Source organism: Mus musculus, chromosome 16 (genome assembly GCF_000001635.26).
Source record: "Mus musculus strain C57BL/6J chromosome 16, GRCm38.p6 C57BL/6J".
Taxonomy (NCBI): Eukaryota; Metazoa; Chordata; class Mammalia; order Rodentia; family Muridae; genus Mus; species Mus musculus.
In genome coordinates this window covers 16,682,775-16,703,017 of record NC_000082.6, presented here as the reverse complement: position 1 = coordinate 16,703,017, position 20,243 = coordinate 16,682,775, and positions in this window count along the sequence as shown.

Here is a 20,243-nt window from a genome sequence, read left to right as displayed (position 1 = left end):
CTTTCTTGCTTTTTCTAGGGCGTGTTTTCCGTGTTTGTATTGTTTTTTTTTTTTTTTTTCCTGTTATTATCCTTTGAAGGGCTGGATTCGTGGAAAGATAATGTGTGAATTTGGTTTTGTCATGGAATACTTTGGTTCTCCATCTATGGTAATTGAGAGTTTGGCTGGGTATAGTAGCCTGGGCTGGAATTTGTGTTCTCTTAGTGTCTGTATAACATCTGTCCAGGCTCTTCTGGCTTTCATAGTCTCTGGTGAAAAGTCTAGTGTAATTCTGATAGGACTGTCTTTATATGTTACTTGACCTTTTTCCCTTACTGCTTTTAATATTCTATCTTTATTTAGTGCATTTGTTGTTCTGATTATTATGTGTCGGGAGGACTTTCTTTTCTGGTCCAGTCTATTTGGAGTTCTGTAGGTTTCTTGTATGTTCATGGGCATCTCTTTCTCTAGGTTTGGGAAGTTTTCTTCTATAATTTGTTGAAGATATTTGCTTGCCCTTTAAGTTGAAAATCTTCATTCTCATCTACTACTATTATCTGTAGATTTGGTCTTCTCATTGTGTCCTGGATTTCCTGGATGTTTTGACTTAGGATCTTTTTGCATTTTCCATTTTTTTGATTGTTGCGCCGATATTCTCTATGGAATCTTCTGCACCTGAGATTCTCTCTTCCATCTCTTGTATTCTGTTGCTGATGCTTGCATCTATGGTCCCAGATTTCTTTCCTAGGTTTTCTATCTCCAGTGTTTCCTCACTTTGGGTTTTCTTTATTGTGTCTACTTCCCTTTTTAGGTCTTGGATGGTTTGATTCAATTCCATCACCTGTTTGGTCGTGTTTTCCTGAAATTCTTTAAGGGATTTTTTTGTGCTTCCTCTTTAAGGTCTTCTACCTGTTTAGCAGTGTTCTCATGTATTTCTTTAAATGAGTTATTAAAGTCCTTCTTGATGTCCTCTACCATCATCATGAGATATGCTTTTAAATCAGTGACTATCTTTTCGGGTGTGTTGGGGTGCCCAGGACTGGGTGGGGTGGGAGTGCTGCGTTCTGATGATGGTGAGTGGTCTTGGGTTCTGTTAGTAAGATTCTTACGTTTGCCTTTCGCCATCTGGTAATCTCTGGAGTTAGTTGTTGTAGTTGTCTCTGGTTAGATCTTGTTCCTCAGGTGATTATGTTAGCCTCTATCAGCAGACCTGGGAGACTAGCTCTCTCCTGAGTTTCAGTGTTCAGAGTACTTTCTGCAGGCAAGCTCTACTCTTGCAGGGAAGGTGCCCAGATATCTGGTGTTCGAACCTGCCTCCTGGAAGAAGTTGTGATCCACTCACAGAGGTCTTAAGATCCCGTGGAGGGTCCTGTGTGTACCTTGAGTGTGTCCGCAGACTCCGCAATCAAGGTACCCTGTTGCTTTCAGGAACTGGAAAGGACTTGTGCCCCTGATCAGGCCGGGTTTTCTGCTTCCCTAATTCGAGTGTCATGTCTTTTAGGTCTGTATTAATGGTGCCTAGAGCCTCAACTGCCTCTGAAGGGAAAAGGAGATTTTATCCTGTATAAGAGATCCAAGAGAGGCTGTAGGGTATTGATGGGGAGGGAAAACCACAGTCAAAGACAAGATTTTCTAAAAACCTTTGGAGAGAGGCAAGTGTTAAGGTTTGAGAGAAGGAAAGGGTGAATTTAAGAGAACATATTGCAGTAAGGAAATTTGACATTCTCAAGAATGAGATGTGAAGAATAAGCTGTAATTTGTGAGGAGCTATTTTAAATAATAGGACAGGGAAGATATTAATTGATCCTTAAGATGGGGGTGGTAATGGTGGTGGAAAAGTCTCCCCACACCAAGACATCATCCATCTGATGATAGATATGGAAACCGTAGTCTAAGTAAGGCCTTACTGTTGTGGCAGCAGCTTCCTGGCAGGAGATGGGAGTGGTTGCCATCCCTTGGGGGAGGATTGTCCACTCATATTGTAATGCTGACCTGAGTTGTTAATGGGGAGTATTGAGAATGAAAAGCTTTGTCAATCTTGTGAGTGGAGAGGGATAGAGAAAACGCAGTCTTTAATGTCTATTGCTAAGAGAGGGAGATTGGCAGGAATGGTGGAGAGAAGGGATACCTCCTTTTTGGGGAATCCTCAGACCCACATGGTTTTATTAATCACCTTAAGGCTTGTAGCAGTCTCTATCCTCTTGAGGTCTTTTTTGTAGTGAGCATAGGGGTATTCATGGACTGCAGGAAGGGCAGATATGGTGATGCTGGAGCTGTTTTTAACCAGCTGTGTGAGTACTTTAAGTTTCTACCTTGATAGAAATTACAGTTTAACCCAGATAGGTTTATTGGAGAGCCAGTTGAGGTAGGGAGTATTATATTTAACAGTGGCCCTTAAATTTGGGGGTAACCTAGGGGCTTTTAAAAAACTTTTTATGAGTATAATTATTATTAGTGGTATAATCATTTACCTCTCTATAACTTTTTTTTTTTTTCCACTTTGGCTGACTAGTGAGAGTAAGTCCCAGAGCTCTAGGATATCTCTTTCTAAAAGATTGGTGGTGATGTTGGCCACAAGAGGGCTTAGCATGCAAGTAGACACAGCAGGGTCCTTCCATTTGTAGACTTGTTTGGTGGTAAAGGCATGAAAGCAAAGTTCTATGCCTAGAAGTTGAAGCCTGGGAATTAGGTTTTAGCTTTCAGTCTGTGGGACCTCTTGTTGTCTTAGAATTGTTTCATCTGCTCTATTATCAGTGAAGCATTTGAATGGTTTATCACCCATGTTTATTCCCATCTTTGGATGGGAGTCTTCAGAGATGCTGGAAACCCATAAAGCCTCTGCGGGAGCTGTTTTCCCTCTTACTGTCAGGGCTGAGGGCTGCCCGAATTTAAGTTTTAAAGGCTCCAGTGGTTTATCATCTTTGTCAGAATGGGAATGACAGTCTCATTGGAGCCAGACTGTCTTGGGTGGGTGGGTGGGGTGGCATTTCTGGGTATGGGGAGGGGAGCTTTAGGGCACCTACCTTTCCAGGCTTCCTTTTTGCCATACTTAAAGCAGGCCCCTTCTGTTTTTATCATTGCTGTGAAGGCCTGAAAAATGGAAGCAGCCTGATGAGATGTTGTGCCAATATTCTGAGTGGCCATAAATCATCTATCTTAGTGTTTATCTCTGAGGCCTTGACAGGCAAAGCTGAACTCAGAAGCCATACCTTCCCCAATGATGTTTTTATGAAGCTGGACAGTGGTGGCACATGTCTTTAATCCCAGCACTTGGTAGGCAGAGGCAGGAGGATTTCTGAGTTTGAGGCCAGCCTGGTCTACAGAGTGAGCTCCAGGACAGCCAGGGCTACACAGAGAAACCCTGTCTCAAAAAACAAACAAAACAAAACAAAACAAAAAAGATGTTTTTATGAAGGGGGTCTGTGGCTGTAGGGTCAGGAAAATTTTAAAGCTCACATTAGTTCTAAGAATAAAGTCAGAAAGAGTCTCTTCCAGATTTTGGTTGAGGAAAAGAAAGAAAGAGACAAGGTCCCATGAGCTAGAAGGCAGAGTGATTCTGTCCCAGACTTGAAGTGTGCGAAAGCACCTGGTCCCAATACCCTGCTTGCTGGGCTGCCTGCTGGGTTTCCATGGAGAAAGCCCCTTGGCTGAAAAGCTCATCATAGCCATGGGATTTCATCTTGGTCCTGATTCTGCCTGACCTGTAGGGAGGTATTTATCTCTGTAAAGAGCCTCCCATTCTAGGAAAAGTAGCTAGAGAGGAATGACAGATATCTGTCAATCCTTGGGCATGTTTAAAGTGATGATTTGACTTTGGAGGAGGGATTTAGTCCAAGGGGCATGGATATCATCTTCTTTGATTGCCTGTCTGAGCTCTTTTTTTTTTTTTCTTTTTTTTTTCTTTCCATTTTTTATTAGGTATTTAGCTCATTTACATTTCCAATGCTATACCAAAAGTCCCCCATACCCACCCACCCCCACTCCCCTACCCGCCCACTCCCCCTTTTTGGCCCTGGCGTTCCCCTGTTCTGGGGCATATAAAGTTTGTGTGTCCAATGGGCCTCTCTTTCCAGTGATGGCCGACTAGGCCATCTTTTGATACATATGCAGCTAGAGTCAAGAGCTCCGGGGTACTGGTTAGTTCATAATGTTGATCCACCTATAGGGTTGCAGATCCCTTTAGCTTCTTGGGTTCTTTCTCTAGCTCCTCCATTGGGAGCCCTGTAATCCATCCATTAGCTGACTGTGGGCATCCACTTCTGTGTTTGCTAGGCCCCGGCATAGTCTCACAAGAGACAGCTACATCTGGGTCCTTTCGATAAAATCTTGCTAGTGTATGCAATGGTGTCAGCGTTTGGATGCTGATTATGGGGTGGATCCCTGGATAAGGCAGTCTCTACATGGTCCATCCTTTCATCTCAGCTCCAAACTTTGTCTCTGTAACTCCTTCCAAGGGTGTTTTGTTCCCACTTCTAAGGAGGGGCATAGTGTCCACACTTCAGTCTTCATTTTTCTTGAGTTTCATGTGTTTAGGAAATTGTATCTTATATCTTGGGTATCCTAGGTTTTGGGCTAATATCCACTTATCAGTGAGTACATATTGTGTGAGTTCCTTTGTGAATGTGTTACCTCACTCAGGATGATGCCCTCCAGGTCCATCCATTTGGCTAGGAATTTCATAAATTCATTCTTTTTTAATAGCTGAGTAGTACTCCATTGTGTAGATGTACCACATTTTCTGTATCCATTCCTCTGTTGAGGGGCATCTGGGTTCTTTCCAGCTTCTGGCTATTATAAATAAGGCTGCTATGAACATAGTGGAGCATGTGTCCTTCTTACCAGTTGGGGCATCTTCTGGATATATGCCCAGGAGAGGTATTGCTGGATCCTCCGGTAGTACTATGTCCAATTTTCTGAGGAACCGCCAGACTGATTTCCAGAGTGGTTGTACAAGCCTGCAATCCCACCAACAATGGAGGAGTGTTCCTCTTTCTCCACATCCTCGCCAGCATCTGCTGTCACCTGAATTTTTGATCTTAGCCATTCTGACTGGTGTGAGGTGGAATCTCAGGGTTGTTTTGATTTGCATTTCCCTGATGATTAAGGATGTTGAACATTTTTTCAGGTGCTTCTCTGCCATTCGGTATTCCTCAGGTGAGAATTCTTTGTTCAGTTCTGAGCCCCATTTTTTAATGGGGTTGTTTGATTTTCTGAAGTCCACCTTCTTGAGTTCTTTATATATGTTGGATATTAGTCCCCTATCTGATTTAGGATAGGTAAAGATCCTTTCCCAATCTGTTGGTGGTCTCTTTGTCTTATTGACGGTGTCTTTTTCCTTGCAGAAACTTTGGAGTTTCATTAGGTCCCATTTGTCAATTCTCGATCTTACAGCACAAGCCATTGCTGTTCTGTTCAGGAATTTTCCCCCTGTGCCCATATCTTCAAGGCTTTTCCCCACTTTCTCCTCTATAAGTTTCAGTGTCTCTGGTTTTATGTGAAGTTCTTTGATCCATTTAGATTTGACCTTAGTACAAGGAGATAAGTATGGATCGATTCGCATTCTTCTACATGATAACAACCAGTTGTGCCAGCACCATTTGTTGAAAATGCTGTCTTTCTTCCACTGGATGGTTTTAGCTCCCTTGTCGAAGATCAAGTGACCATAGGTGTGTGGGTTCATTTCTGGGTCTTCAATTCTATTCCATTGGTCTACTTGTCTGTCTCTATACCAGTACCATGCAGTTTTTACCACAATTGCTCTGTAGTAAAGCTTTAGGTCAGGCATGGTGATTCCACCAGAGGTTCTTTTATCCTTGAGAAGACTTTTTGCTATCCTAGGTTTTTTGTTATTCCAGATGAATTTGCAAATTGCTCCTTCTAATTCGTTGAAGAATTGAGTTGGAATTTTGATGGGGATTGCATTGAATCTGTAGATTGCTTTTGGCAAGATAGCCATTTTTACAATATTGATCCTGCCAATCCATGAGCATGGGAGATCTTTCCATCTTCTGAGATCTTCTTTAATTTCTTTCTTCAGAGACTTGAAGTTTTTATCATACAGATCTTTCACTTCCTTAGTTAGAGTCACGCCGAGATATTTTATATTATTTGTGACTATTGAGAAGGGTGTTGTTTCCCTAATTTCTTTCTCAGCCTGTTTATTCTTTGTGTAGAGAAAGGCCATTGACTTGTTTGAGTTAATTTTATATCCAGCTACTTCACTGAAGCTGTTTATCAGGTTTAGGAGTTCTCTGGTGGAATTTTTAGGGTCACTTATATATACTATCATATCATCTGCAAAAAGTGATATTTTGACTTCCTCCTTTCCAATTTGTATCCCCTTGATCTCCTTTTGTTGTCGAATTGCTCTGGGTAATACTTCAAGTACTATGTTGAAAAGGTAGGGAGAAAGTGGGCAGCTTTGTCTAGTCCCTGATTTTAGTGGGATTGCTTCCAGCTTCTCTCCATTTACTTTGATGTTGGCTACTGGTTTGCTGTAGATTGCTTTTATCATGTTTAGGTATGGGCCTTGAATTCCTGATCTTTCCAGAACTTTTATCATGAATGGGTGTTGGATCTTGTCAAATGCTTTTTCTGCATCCAACGAGATGATCATGTGGTTTTTGTCTTTGAGTTTGTTTATATAGTGGATTACATTGATGGATTTTTGTATATTAAACCATCCCTGCATTCCTGGAATAAAACCTACTTGGTCAGGATGGATGATTGCTTTAATGTGTTCTTGGATTCGGTTAGCGAGAATTTTATTGAGGATTTTTGCATCGATATTCATAAGAGAAATTGGTCTGAAGTTCTCTATCTTTGTTGGATCTTTCTGTGGTTTAGGTATCAGAGTAATAGTGGCTTCATAAAATGAGTTGGGTAGAGTACTTTCTACTTCTATCTTGTGAAAAAGTTTGTGCAGAACTGGAATTAGATCTTCTTTGAAGGTCTGATAGAACTCTGCACTAAACCCGTCTGGTCCTGGGCTTTTTTTGGCTGGGAGACTATAACTGCTTCTATTTCTTTAGGGGATATGGGACTGTTTAGAAGGTCAACTTGATCCTGATTCAACTTTGGTACCTGGTATCTGTCCAGAAATTTGTCCATTTCGTCCAGGTTTTCCAGTTTTGTTGAGTATAGCCTTTTGTAGAAGGATCTGATGGTGTTTTGGATTTCTTCAGGATCTGTTGTTATGTCTCCCTTTTCAGTTCTGATTCTCTTTTTTTATTAGATATTTTCTTCATTTACATTTCAAATGCTATTCCCAAAGCCCCCTATACCCTCCCCCACCCTGCTCCCTAACCCACCCACTCCCACTTCCTGGCCCTGGCATTCCCCATGTACTGGGGCATTTGATCTTTGCAATACCAAGGGCCTCTCTTCCCATTGAAGGCTAACTAGGCCATCCTCTGCTACATATGCAACTAGAGACACAGCTCTGGAGGGTACTGGTTAGTTCATATCTTTGTTCTTCCTATAAGGCTGCAGGCCCCTTTAGCTCCTTGGGTACTTTCTCTAGCTCCTCCATTGGGGATGCTGTGCTCTATCCAATACATGACTGTGAGCATCCACTTCTTTATTTGCCAGGCACTGGCATAGCTTCACAAGAGAGAGTTATGTCAGGGTCCTGTCATCAAAATCTTTCTGTCATATGCAATAGTGTTGGGGATTGGTGGTTGTTTATGGGGTCCCTAGGTGGGGCAGTATCTGGATGGTCTTTCCTTCCATCTTAGCTCCAAACGTTGTCTCTGTAACTCCAATGGGTATTTTGTTCCCCATTCTAAAAAGGAACGAAGTATCCACACTTTGGTCATCCTTCATCTTGAATTTTATATGTTTTGCAAATTGTATCTTGAATATTCTAAATTTCTGGGCTAATAGCCACTTATCAGTGAGTGCATACCATGTGTGTTCTTTTGTGACTGGGTTACCTCACTCAGGGTGATATCCTCCAGATGCATCCATTTGCCTAAGAATTTCATGAATTCATTGTTTCTAATAGCTGAGTAGTACTCCATTGTGTAAATGTACCACATTTTCTGTATCCATTCCTCTGTTGAGGGACATCTGGGTTCTTTCCAGCTTCTGGCTATTATAAGGCTGCTATGAACATAGTGGAGCATGTGTCCTTATTACACATTGGCACATCTTCTGGGTATATGCCCAGGAGAAGTATTGCTGGATCCTCTGGTAGTACTATGTCCAACTTTCTGAGGAACTGCTAGTCTGATTTCCAGAGTGGTTGTACAAGCTTACAATCCCACCAGCAATGGAGGAGTGTTCCTCTTTCTCCACATCTTGCCAGCATCTGCTGTCACCTAAATTTTGGATCTTAGACATTCTTACTGGTGTAAGGTGGAATCTCAGGGTTGTTTTGATTTGCATTTCCCTGATGATTAAGGATGTTGAACATTTTTTCAGGTGCTTCTCAGCCATTGGATATTCCTCAGTTGAGAATTCTTTGTTTAGCTCTGTGCCCCATTTTTAAATGGGGTTATTTGGTTTTCTGGAGTCCATCTTCTCGAGTTCTTTATATATATTGGATATTAGTCCCCTATCTGATTTAGGATTGGTAAAGAACCTTTCCCAATTTGTTGGTGGCTTTTTTGTCTTATTGACAGGTCTTTTGTCTTACAGAAGCTTTGCAATTTTTTGAGGTCCCATTTGTCAATTCTCGATCTTACAGGACAAGCCATTGCTGTTCTGTTCAGGATGTTTTTCCCCTGTTACCATATCTTCAAGGCTTTTCCCCACTTTTCCTCTATAAGTTTCATAGTCTCTGGTTTTATGTGGAGTTCCTTGATCAACTTAGACTTGACCTTAGTACAAGGAGATAAGAATGGATCAATTCGTATTCTTCTACATGATAACCGCCAGTTGTGCCAGCACCATATGTTGAAAATGCTGTCTTTTTTCCCCACTGGATGGTTTTAGCTCCCTAGTCAAAGACCAAGTGATCATAGGTGTGTGGGTTCATTTCTGGGACTTCAAGTCTATTCCATTGATCTACCTGTGTGTTGCTGTACCAGTCAGTACCATGCCGTTTTTTTTATTGCAATTGCTCTGTAGTACAGCTTGAGGTCAGGCATGGTGATTCCACCAGAGGTTCTTTTATTATTGAGAATAGTTTTTGCTATCTTAGGTTTTTTGTTATTCCAGATGAATTTGCAAATTGCCCTTTCTAACTCAGTGAAGAATTGAGTTGGAATTTTGATGGGGATTGCATTGAATCTGTAGATTGCTTTAGGCAAGATAGTCATTTTTACTATATTGATCCTGCCAATCCATGAGCATGGGAGATTTTCCCATTTTTTGAGATCTTCTTCCATTTCTTTCTTTGAGAGACCCAGGATACAAGATGGCGCTCTCACCTGAGTCCTGGGGTCAGAGCCCTTTCTGGATGCCGACTCTCCTCAGCGATCCCAAGATCCTGGGTGTGCTAGGGTTCCTGTGGCATGGATAGTCCTCTGGGGAGCGTGGAACAGTCAGCTGAGTTTGCACCCAAGGTGGCTCTGGGCTGACACTGACCAGAACGAACCCCAGCCTCTGGTTGGGCGGGTTTCCTGTGTCCCTTTTTCTTGCTGGCACAAGCTTCTCTATGTTGTTTTGGAACAGATGTTGTGTTCCACTCACCAGTGATCTCAAGATCCTGGGTGTGCTAGGGCGCCTGCAGCGTGGAGAGTCCTCTGGGGACTTTGGGACTGTCTGCCAAGTTCACACCCAAGGTGGCGGGGGCGGGGAGGCTTACCTCAATGGGAACGAACCCAATTTGGTTATTCTACCATGACTGAGTTCACTTTCTTAGACAGATAGGTCACTGACCATTGCCAGGGGCCCAAGGTTTGTTTGTTTGTTTGTTTATTTATTTATTTATTGGTGTTTTGTTGTGTGTGTGTGTGTGTGTGTGTGTGTGTGTGTATGTGTGTATGTCACCAACCTTTAACAATGCCTTGGCTTTTATATACAAACAAATGGAAGGGCTTAATCACATTAAGCAGAGTCAAGGTTGGGGCAGACAGCAATGCTAAATTTACATTCTAAAAAGCCTTTTTATTTTCCTCTGTCCATTTGAAAATCTCTACCTGCCCCTAATGGCCTCACAGAGTGGCTTATCTACCTAGGTGAACCTAGGTACCCAGAGACTGCAGAAGCTGGTTGATTCCAGGAACTCCTATACTTGGTACCTGATATTAAGTGTCAGGTTGCCTAAGATGGTTTCTTTTATGGGCTTGAGAGAGACTTCCTTGACCCCTAACCCCTGAGCTGGAAACCCAAGTAGGTCATCTCAGATACACAGATATGAACTTTCTTGGCTGAGACCTTATATCCCAGTTTTCATAGGGGTTATAGAAGGGCCCTAGTTGTTTCCATACAAGAGTGAACATCAGTGGCAGCTAAAATTAAGTCATCCACATAGTAGAGAGATGAAGCATGTGGCATAGACGGCCTGTACTCACACAGATCCTGGTGGAGAGCCTCATTAAAGATGGTGGGTGAGTTCTTAAATTCCTGTGGCAGGCTCATCCAAGTCAGCTGCTGCTGAATCCATTTTCCAGATATTGCCATTCAAAGGCAAAAAGTGGCTGTTCTTATCTAAGGGAATACTAAAGAAGACATTTTTTCAATCTAAGGCTGAATAAATTTGTCTGTTGGGTAGTAAGGAACTCAGAAGCATGTATGGGTTTGGTACTGTCTGGTGGATGTCTTGTTTACCTCCCTTACATCCTGCCCCAGTCTACAATCCAGCTTTTTGACCAACAGCAGAGGTGTATTCCAGGGAAAGTGACATGGCACTAGGAACCCATGTTTTCTGAGGCAATTGAGGCAGTCTTATACCTTGTAGGGCCTACAGTGACAGGAGATATTGTTTCATTCTGATAGGACTAGTGATGGCTTTTTCATCTACCACAACAGGAGGCATAATGGAAGCCACAACCCCCATGGGGGTTGTTTTCAGCCTATACCTGGGGCATCAAAATCTGTAAGTTCTTTGAAGAAAGGCAATGGAAGGGTTGCCTCCCAGTCCTCTGGCCTCAATCAATACTCATCCTCTAGGGAGAGGATGCAAACCAAACTGATTTGCTCTGAACAGACACAGCCTTCTGTGGAGAAATGAATATGAGCTCCTAATTTAGCCAGGAGGTCCCTGCCTAGTAGGGGATAAGGACATTCAGGAATTACCAAGAAGGGATGAGTGACAGTGTTTTTGTCCAAGTCCACATGGCATTTGATAGTCCATAGGTAGAATTTAGTGCCCCTAGCACTCTGGAATAGGATAGTTTGACTTGTTAAGGGTTCCAGGAGCTTCTGGAGAAGTGAATAACATGCCCTAGTGTCCACCAGGATGTCAAGTTGGCATCTTCCCACTTTTAGATTTATCCTAGGCTGTTTCAATCTTCTGGCCTTGGTTTTTGGTATTTCTTTGGTTTCTTGGGGTGGCATTTGATCTTCCAGTGGCGTGTTTTGTAGTATGCACATTGATCTTTTAGAAGTCCAGGATGAGGTTGGTTGGACTTTTTCTCATTGTTTCCAGGCCTTCAGAAACCCATGCCCTGGACTTTCTGGGATGCTTGGGATGCAAACAGAACTTTTATCACCTTTGTAGTCTGTTGGTCCTCTGGGATTTCCCAACTATTAAAGGATCAATTGGCAATTTCTGTTATTGATTGGACTTTTTCTCATTGTTTCCAGGCCTTCGGAAACCCATGTCCTGGACTTTCTGGGGTGCTTGGGATGCAACCAGAACCTTTATCACATTTGTAGTCTGTCTGTCCTCTGGGATTTCCCAACTATTAAAGGATCAATTGGCAATTTCTGTTAATTCTGACAGGTTCTTGCCTTCAAAGCCTTCAACCTTCTGAATCTGAATCTTCTTAAAAATATCTGGAGCAGATTGACCCACAAAAGCTACATTGATGGCTCACTGATTCTCTGGTGCCTCTGGATCAAGTGATGTATAGCTCCTGTAGGCATCTAAGAGCCACTCCAAGAAGGCAGCTTGGAGGGACTGTAGGTCTCTGGACTATCTGGCTTGCCTTTGATAGATTGGTTCAGCACCTAGCAGCACCACTGAGGCACCTCTATTAGAATCTGGCAATAACTTTTGAGTGCCTCCATACCTTCATGTGTGTTGGGGTCCTAGTCCAGACTGGTCTGAGGAAAGGCACTGTCAATGACTGTAGCAGCTTCAGAGAACGGGTCAGTGTTCCCTGGAACCAGTTTGTGGGTTTCCTACCTAATCAATCCTGCTTCTTGATGGTAAAGAGGATTGGGAAGAGCAGTGGGGTATCCTCCCAGGTGGGCTGGTGGGTAAGGCAAATCATCTCTAAGACACAAATCAGAATCTGTGGTTTTTCGGAGAAGGGGGGATTCTGAGTTTTCCAGTTGTAGATATCACTAGTGGAAAAAAGCAGGTAGACCATGAAGGGCTCCATCCCTCAGCAGTAGGTGAGGCAAAAAGTACAAGGAAAAGGATTTGGTTAAGGGGTTAAAGAGGATCCTAACTGGGTATGAGGCTGACTATTGAGGGGATAGGCAGATGGGGGAGTCAAGGGCCCTCAGGTGGCTGCGCTGCATGAGGCAGCCTATATAGGTGTGGCAGGAAGTTCTCCTCATCCAACTAAGACAGAACTGGTGGGTTCCACTTGAAATGATCTCTGACACTAGCAATTACAGCCATAACCTACTTATATTGGTCCTGGTTCTGGAAATTTTGGGTAAGGGTAGAAGCCTTTTCTCCAGGCTTTCCCAGTTTCAGAGAGAGGGAGACTGTTTTTTCAGCCATTTGGGAGGGTGAGAGAGGAGGAAAAGTCTAGCCATTACATAGGGAAACTGATTAGGATGTCTTGGGTTCCTAAGGACTATAGCCTGTATGGGAAGAAGAACTGATGAGTTCTGGTGGCCAGGCAATGCCCAGGGAAAGCTTTTTGAGTTCACAGAGGGTATGAAGTTTCTTGGGAGAAATTCAACTATGGGACATAGCAGTAGCTTTCTGAAAGTCCTTGAAGTGATGTGGGATTACCTCAAGAGGAGCTTCTGAGGTAGAAGGAGCTACCATAGAGAGAGATTTTTCCATATCAGGAAACTAAAGGTTAGATAGAAGAGAAAGGCACCTAGAAACAAAGTGAAAATTGGACAAACAAAAACAAAACCAACTTTTAAAGCCTGATATGGCACTGCAGATTGGGTCTCTTGAACAAGAATCTCCACCAAGTCCAAGTCCAAAGGGGTGGATTGTAACAGACCCACAAGAGGAGAATCAGGCAACCCCCCTATCAGACTCAGAAAGAATTACTTGTCCATTGTTCTTGAGTACCAGAAATAAGACCAAGCCAAGTGGTCTTATTTCCACTTTAGCTTTCACAAGCCAAAGAAAAAGGAACTTACCACCTCATGGAGGAGCCAGTTAGCTTGGTGATGTTCACTGTCTGTAACACAGGGGTCCAGGAGTCACTCCACAAACCACAGAACAATGATATAAGTTAGACAGGCATAGTTTATTAAATGCACTCCCCAAGACTGATCAATCAGGGCAATAGCATATATAGAAAAAGCCTTTGACAAAATTAACATGAGAAAAGTCCTAGAGAATGTAGGGTTAGTGATAGCAAGCTTTCTTCATGATGCCAAGTCTCAGTTTCTTTGCATGACCCTTTCAGTCCTGGTCCTTCAACTGCCACTGATCCTGCACCCTCACCAATGCCTCTGTTCTCAGCTGTTCTCCATGACCCTTTCATGTCATCAAAACAAGTACTGCTTGGTGACACACTAGAAAGTGCAGTTGTCACTGTCAGGTACAACCTTGGCCTCCTTTGGAATACAGCTTCTATATTCTGACTCTCAGAAAATACTTTCCAGAAGACAACACTTCAAAGGTGCTGGGCTCTTAATCACTGCTGATTTCTCAGCTCCAGCTGACCAGCATTGAGTATCCCAGCAATGCAAAACTTTCTCATTATAAGTTCTGATATTTTGTTAATCACAACTGATTCTTGACCTCAGCTGATCAGAGCCACAGAATCTTAATACAAATTAACAAATAACCCCAATAGAGTCTTTAAACTTCCCTCTGAAACTTTGCAAGCTGGGCCAGGCCTCCATCATCTACATTGATTGTCCTCAACATTCTTATCTTCCAAGCTCTTACAGAACAGCTCACCATACTTTGAACACTCAAAATTTTTTTCTAGCCCCAAATTCCAAAGTCCTTCCACCCCCCCTCCCCCAATAACATGGTCAGATCTGTCACACCCCACTCTTGATACCAACTCATTTTAGTTTTAGTTTTTATTATTTTTGTTATGATTATTCTTTCATATATTACATCCAGACAATAGATCCCCCTCCTGTTTCCCCTTCCTCCCCTCTACACACACCCATCTGCTCCTACTCTGATTTTATTCAGAAAAGGGCAGGCTTCCCAGGGATATCAACCAAACATGGCACATCTAGTTGCAATATTACTAGGCACCTCTCCTCATACTAAGGCTGGGCAGATTAGCTCAGTATGAGGAAAAGGATCCCAAAAGCAGACAAAAGAGACAATCTCTGATCTCACTGTTAGGAGTGCCATAAGAAGACCTAGCTATGCACAATAACATATATGCAGAGGGCATATGTAAGACTCATGTATACTTCCTGGTTGGCATCAGTCTCTTTGGGCCCCTTTGATTCTGTGAATTTTCTTGTGGTGTCCTTGACCCCTCTGGCTCTTACAATCCTTTCTTCCCCTCTTCTGCAGGATTCCATGAGCTCTACCTATTATCCTTAAGGTTTCATATCCTCATTGTGTCCTGGATTTCCTGGATGTTTTGGGTAAGGAGCTTTTGCTTTTTGCATTTTCTTTGACTGTTGTGTCAATGTTTTCTATAGTATCTTCTGCACCTGAGATTCTCTCTTTTATCTCTTGTATTCTGTTGGTGAAGCGTGCATCTATGACTCCCAACTCTTTTCTAGGTTTTCTAACTCCAGGGTTGTCTCCCTTTGTATTTTCTTTATTGTTTCTACTTTCATTTTTAGAACTTGGATGGTTTTGTTCATTTCTTTTGCCTGCTTGATTATGTTTTCCTGTAGTTCTTTAAGAAATTTTTGTGTTTCCTCTTTAAGGGCTTCTACCTGTTTACCTGTGCTGTTTCTTTAAGGGAGTTACTTATGTCCTTCTTAAAGTCCTCTATCATCATCATGAGAAGTGATTTTAGATCCAAATCTTGCTTTTCTGATATGATGGGGTATCCAGGACTTGCTATAGGTGGGAGAATTGGGTTCTGATGATGCCAAGTAACCTTGGTTTCTGTTGTTATGTTCTTTTGCTTGCTTCCCATCATCTGATTATCTCTAGTGCTACCTGCCCTCACTATATCTTACTGGAGTCTGTCCTTCCTGTGATCTTGGTTGTATCGGAACTCCTCAGAGTTCAGCTGTTGCTGTGATCTTGTGATTCTGGGATCTTGTGATTCTGACGTCCTCACTGTGTCAGAGTTCCTGGGAGTCAAGCTGCCTCTGGGTCCCTGAGATCCTGGTGTGACCATGCTCCTGGGATCCTATGGTTCTGTGATCCTGTGTGTGTTTGAGTGCCTGGGAGTGGAGCTTCTTCTGGATGTTGTGGGACTGGATGTGGAGTTTGCACCCAAGGTCTGCTCAGGGCACAGGGCCAGACTGGCAGGAACCCATGCCATTGGCCTGGCAGACTTCCCGTGTGCCTGGGTCCCGCTGGTCTCAGTTACTCTTGGTGTTGGGGCAGATGTGTCCTCCTCACCTCTATGATCCTTCGTGTGTTAGAGCACATGGGCGTGGAGCTTCCTCTGGGTGTTGTGGGACTGGCTCTTATCCTTCGAACCTGGGCCAGTGTATCTTGTTTTACATCCTTGGAGTTAAGTTTCTGCAAGATGATAGATACGGATCTATTTGCATTCTTCTACATGCTGATGGCCTGTTAGATTTGCACCATATGTTGATGATGCTCCCTTTTTCCATTGTATAATTTGGGCTTCTTTATCAAAAATTAGGTTTTCATAGATGTTGGGGTCTTCGATTAGATTCCAATGATCAGTGTGTCTGTTTTTTATACCAATACCATGCAGTTTTTTATTACTGTAGCTCTGTAGTAGAGCTTGAAATCAGGGATGGTGATAACTCTGATTTTTTTTTTTTTTTTTGTACAGTACTGTTTTAGTTATCCTGGGTTTTTGTTTTTCCATATGGTTAAAAATTGTCCTTTCAAGATTTGTAAGAAATTGTGTTGGAATTTTGCTGGGGATTGCATTGAATCTGAAGATGGTTTTTGATAAGATTAACATTTTTAATATGTTAATCATACTGATCCATAAGCACAGGAGATTTTTCCATCTTCTTTTATCCTTTTCAATATCTTTCTTCAAAGACTTGAAGTTTTTTCATAAATGTCTTTCACTTGTTTGGTTAGAGTTACACCAAGATATTTTATATTTTTGTGGCTATTGTGAAGGATGTAGTTTTCTTGATGTCTTTCTCAACCTGTTTGTAATTTGTATATAAGAGGGCTACTGATTTTTTAATGAGTTAATCTTCTATTAGCCACTTCACTAAATGTGTTTATCAACTGTAGGCATTCCCTGGTAAAATTTTGGGGATCATCTATGTATAGCTATCATATCATCTATGAATAGAAATACTTTGATTTTTCAAATTTCCATTTCTCTAGTTGTGTTATTGTTTTAGAAAGACCTTCAAATACTATATTGAATACATATGGAGATAGTAGACAGTTATCTTAGTTAGGGTTTTACTGCTGTGAACAGACACCATGACCAAGCATCTCTTATAAGGACATTTAATTGGGGCTGGCTTACAAGTTCAGGGGTTCAATCTATTATCATCAAGGTAGGAACATGGCAGCATCCAGGTAGGCCTGGTGCAAGAGGATATGAGAGTTCTACCTCTTCATCTGAAGGTTGCTAGCCGAATACTTGCCTCAAGGCAACTAGAATGCAGGTCTTAAAACCCATGCCCACAGTAACACACCTACTCCAACAAGGCCACACCTACTCCAATAGGGCCACACCATTCCCTGGGCAAAACATACACAAACTATCACAACAGTCTTGTCTTGTTCCTGATTTTAGTGAAATTCCTTTGAGTTTCACACCATTTTATTTTATGTTGGGTTCTGGCTTGCTGTATAATGCCTTTATTATGTTTAGGTATTTACCGTGTATTCCTCATCTCTCTGACACCTTAATCATAAAGGGCTGTTGAATTTTGTCAGAGGCTTTTTCAGCATCTAGTTAGTATCTGGGTTTTTTTTTCTTTGTTTATGTTGTGTATTGCATTGTCAAATTTTCATATGTTGAAATATCCCTGCATCTCTGGGATGAAGCCTACTTTATCATGTTGTATGATCATTTTGATGTGTTCTTGGATTTGGTTTGCTAGTATTTTATTGAGTACTTTTGTATCTATGTGCATGAGGAAAATTGTTTTGTAATTCTCTTTCTTCATAGAGTCTTTGTGTGGTTTGGGTATCAGGTGACTGTAACCTCATACAATGAATTTTGCAATTTTTTTTTTCTGTTTCTACTTTGTGGGAGTATTTGAAGAATATTAGTATTAGCTCTCATTTGAAAGTTAAGTAGAATTCTGCTTTAAAACCATCTGGATCCGTTTTTTGTTTTTTTGTTTTTGTTTTTTGTTTTTTGGTTTTTTTGGATAGACTTTTAAGGACTGCTATCTCTGTAGGTCTATTTATATTGTTTATGTGATCTTGGCTTAAGGTTGTAGGTGGCACATAGCCTACCTCAGCCTTGAGCAGGCCAACTCAGACCTATTTTGTCACTGTGAATGAGACCACCTAGGGTGGAGTCTTTCAACCTAGATGGGTCTATTGTTGTGTCACCTGCTCTGCTCTTCTCCAAGATGCAGCTACCTGCTGAGAGGCTGAACTTGTGCCTTCCTGAGAAATTCCTGCGATAGCTGACAACCTGGTGACTGACAACTTACTGCCAACAAGTGCTGTCAGACTAATTGCTGACAGGCTGGCGACAAGGCATCAAGAGTGGATCTGTGGGCGATGGGCCTTCCCCCTTTATAAGCACAGACTTTTAATAAACATTGGACCTTGATCAGAATTTTGTCTTGGTCTCGTTTTCCTCTCACCATCTATTTTTCATATAGCCCCAGCCTACCTTTCAGGAGGAATCCGGCTTGTGTGGCCATGGGTGGCCACAGTGGTAGCCGTTAAGAAAATGTCCATTTAAAAAAAAAAAGATTTTCCAATTTGGAAAGTGGAGTTCAAGGTTTTGAAGTATGACATAATGATTCTGTGGATTCCCATGGTATCTATTGTTTCTGATTTTGTTAATTTGGATGACTTCTCTCAGTCTTTTAGTTACTTTGCATAAGGGCTTGTCTGTCTTGTTGATTTTCTCAAAGAACAAACTCTTTGTTTCCTTGATTCTTTATATTTTTCTCTTTGTTTCTATATTATTGATTTTAGTCCTCTGTTTGATTATTTCTTGCTATCTACTATTCTTGGGTGCCTTTGCTTCTTTTGGTTCTAGAGCATACAGGTATGCTGTTATGTTGCTAGTATGAGATCTCACTAATGTCTTTATGAAGGCACTTAGTGCTATGACCTTTCCTCTTACTGCCACTTGCACTGTGACCTACAAGTTTGGGTATGTTCTACTTTCATTTCGATTGAATTCTGGAAAGGCTTTCTTTATTTCTTCCTTGACCCAGTAATCATTGAATAGAGAGTTGTTCAGTTTCCATTGTGCCCTTCCCCAGCCTTGAGCGGGCTGAACAGACCTTGAGTGCTTGCCACAATGGCCTTAAAGACCTAGGTGGAGTCATCAGCCTTGGTTGCACATGCAACTTCCCACAGGAACTTAGAAGAACAGACTGCCCACTGAGCTTGCTTTGCAACATAATCCAGTTGAAACAAAGGATGGGTCTGTGGGCTTTCCCTATATAAATGCAGTGCTGAATATTAAACTTGGAGCCTTGATCAGAACCTTGTTTTGGCTTCATCCTTCTCTCTTACCCTTCCATGCCCTCCCCCCCCTGTCTTTTTCATTTACAGTCCCCCTTTCAGGTAAGCCTGGTTTGTCGATGGCTGCTGGATTGCTACATTCCATGAGTTTTTAGACTTTCTGTTTTTTTTTTTTTTTCTGTTGTTTTTGAAATCCTGCTTTAATCCATGGTGGTCTAATAGGATAGTAGGAGTTATTTCAGTTTTCCTCTATCTATTGAAACTTGGTTTGTGCCTGAGTATGTGACCAGTTTTGGAGAAAGTTCCATGAGGTTCTGAAAAGGAGATATATATTTTTGTGTTTGGGTGAAATATTTTATCTGTTAGTTCCATTTGGTTCATAACATCTGCTAGCTCCAGTATTTCTCTATTTAGTTTCTGTCTGGATGACCTGTCAACATTGGTGAGTATGGGATATTAAGTCTCCACTATCAACGAATGAGGTTCTATGTGTGGTTTAAGCTTTACTATTGTTTCTTTTACAAATGAGTGTATTTTTCTATGATTTTGTCAAAACTATTTTTCTGGACCTTTAAGTTGGGATTCTTCTCCTTCTTCTAGTCCTAATTATTAAGTTTGATCTTTTAATAATATCCCATATTTCCTGGATGTTTTGTGCCAGGGATATGTTAGTTTTAACACTTTCTTTAAGCATTATATCAATTTCTTCTATCTTACTCCACCTCTGATTCTTGCTTCTATCTCTTATATTCTGTTGGTGAGGCATGTGTCTATAGTTACTCATCACTATCCTATATTTTCCATCTCCAGGACTTTCTGTTTGTGTTTTCAATATTGCTCTACTTCTATTTTCAGGAGTTGAACAGTTTTATTCATTTCTTTTACCTATTTCTTATATTTCTTGTCTTTCTTGATGTTTTAAGAATTTCTATCTTCTTCATAAAATTATTTTAAGGTCGCTTTCTTGTGCTTCAGCTGTGTTGAAATGTCCATGGCTTCCTGCAGTAGGATAGCTGGACTCTGGTGGTACCACATTGCCTTGGCTTTTGTTGACTGCATGCTTAGGCTGGCCTCTGGTATCTGGGTTTTGGGTAGTTATAGATTTAGGTACTGAATACTGAGTATATCTTTGTTGAATGGTTGTTTTCCCCCTTAGTTTCTGTTTCCTCTATGATCTTCTGGCCTGAGTGGCCTGTGGTTCTGGTGACTGCAGGAGTTTTGGAGGACTGTGTGACTTCTGAGGTTCTAGGTACTAGAATGGCCTCTGGTAGATCAGTAGGCTTTTGGGGTTTTT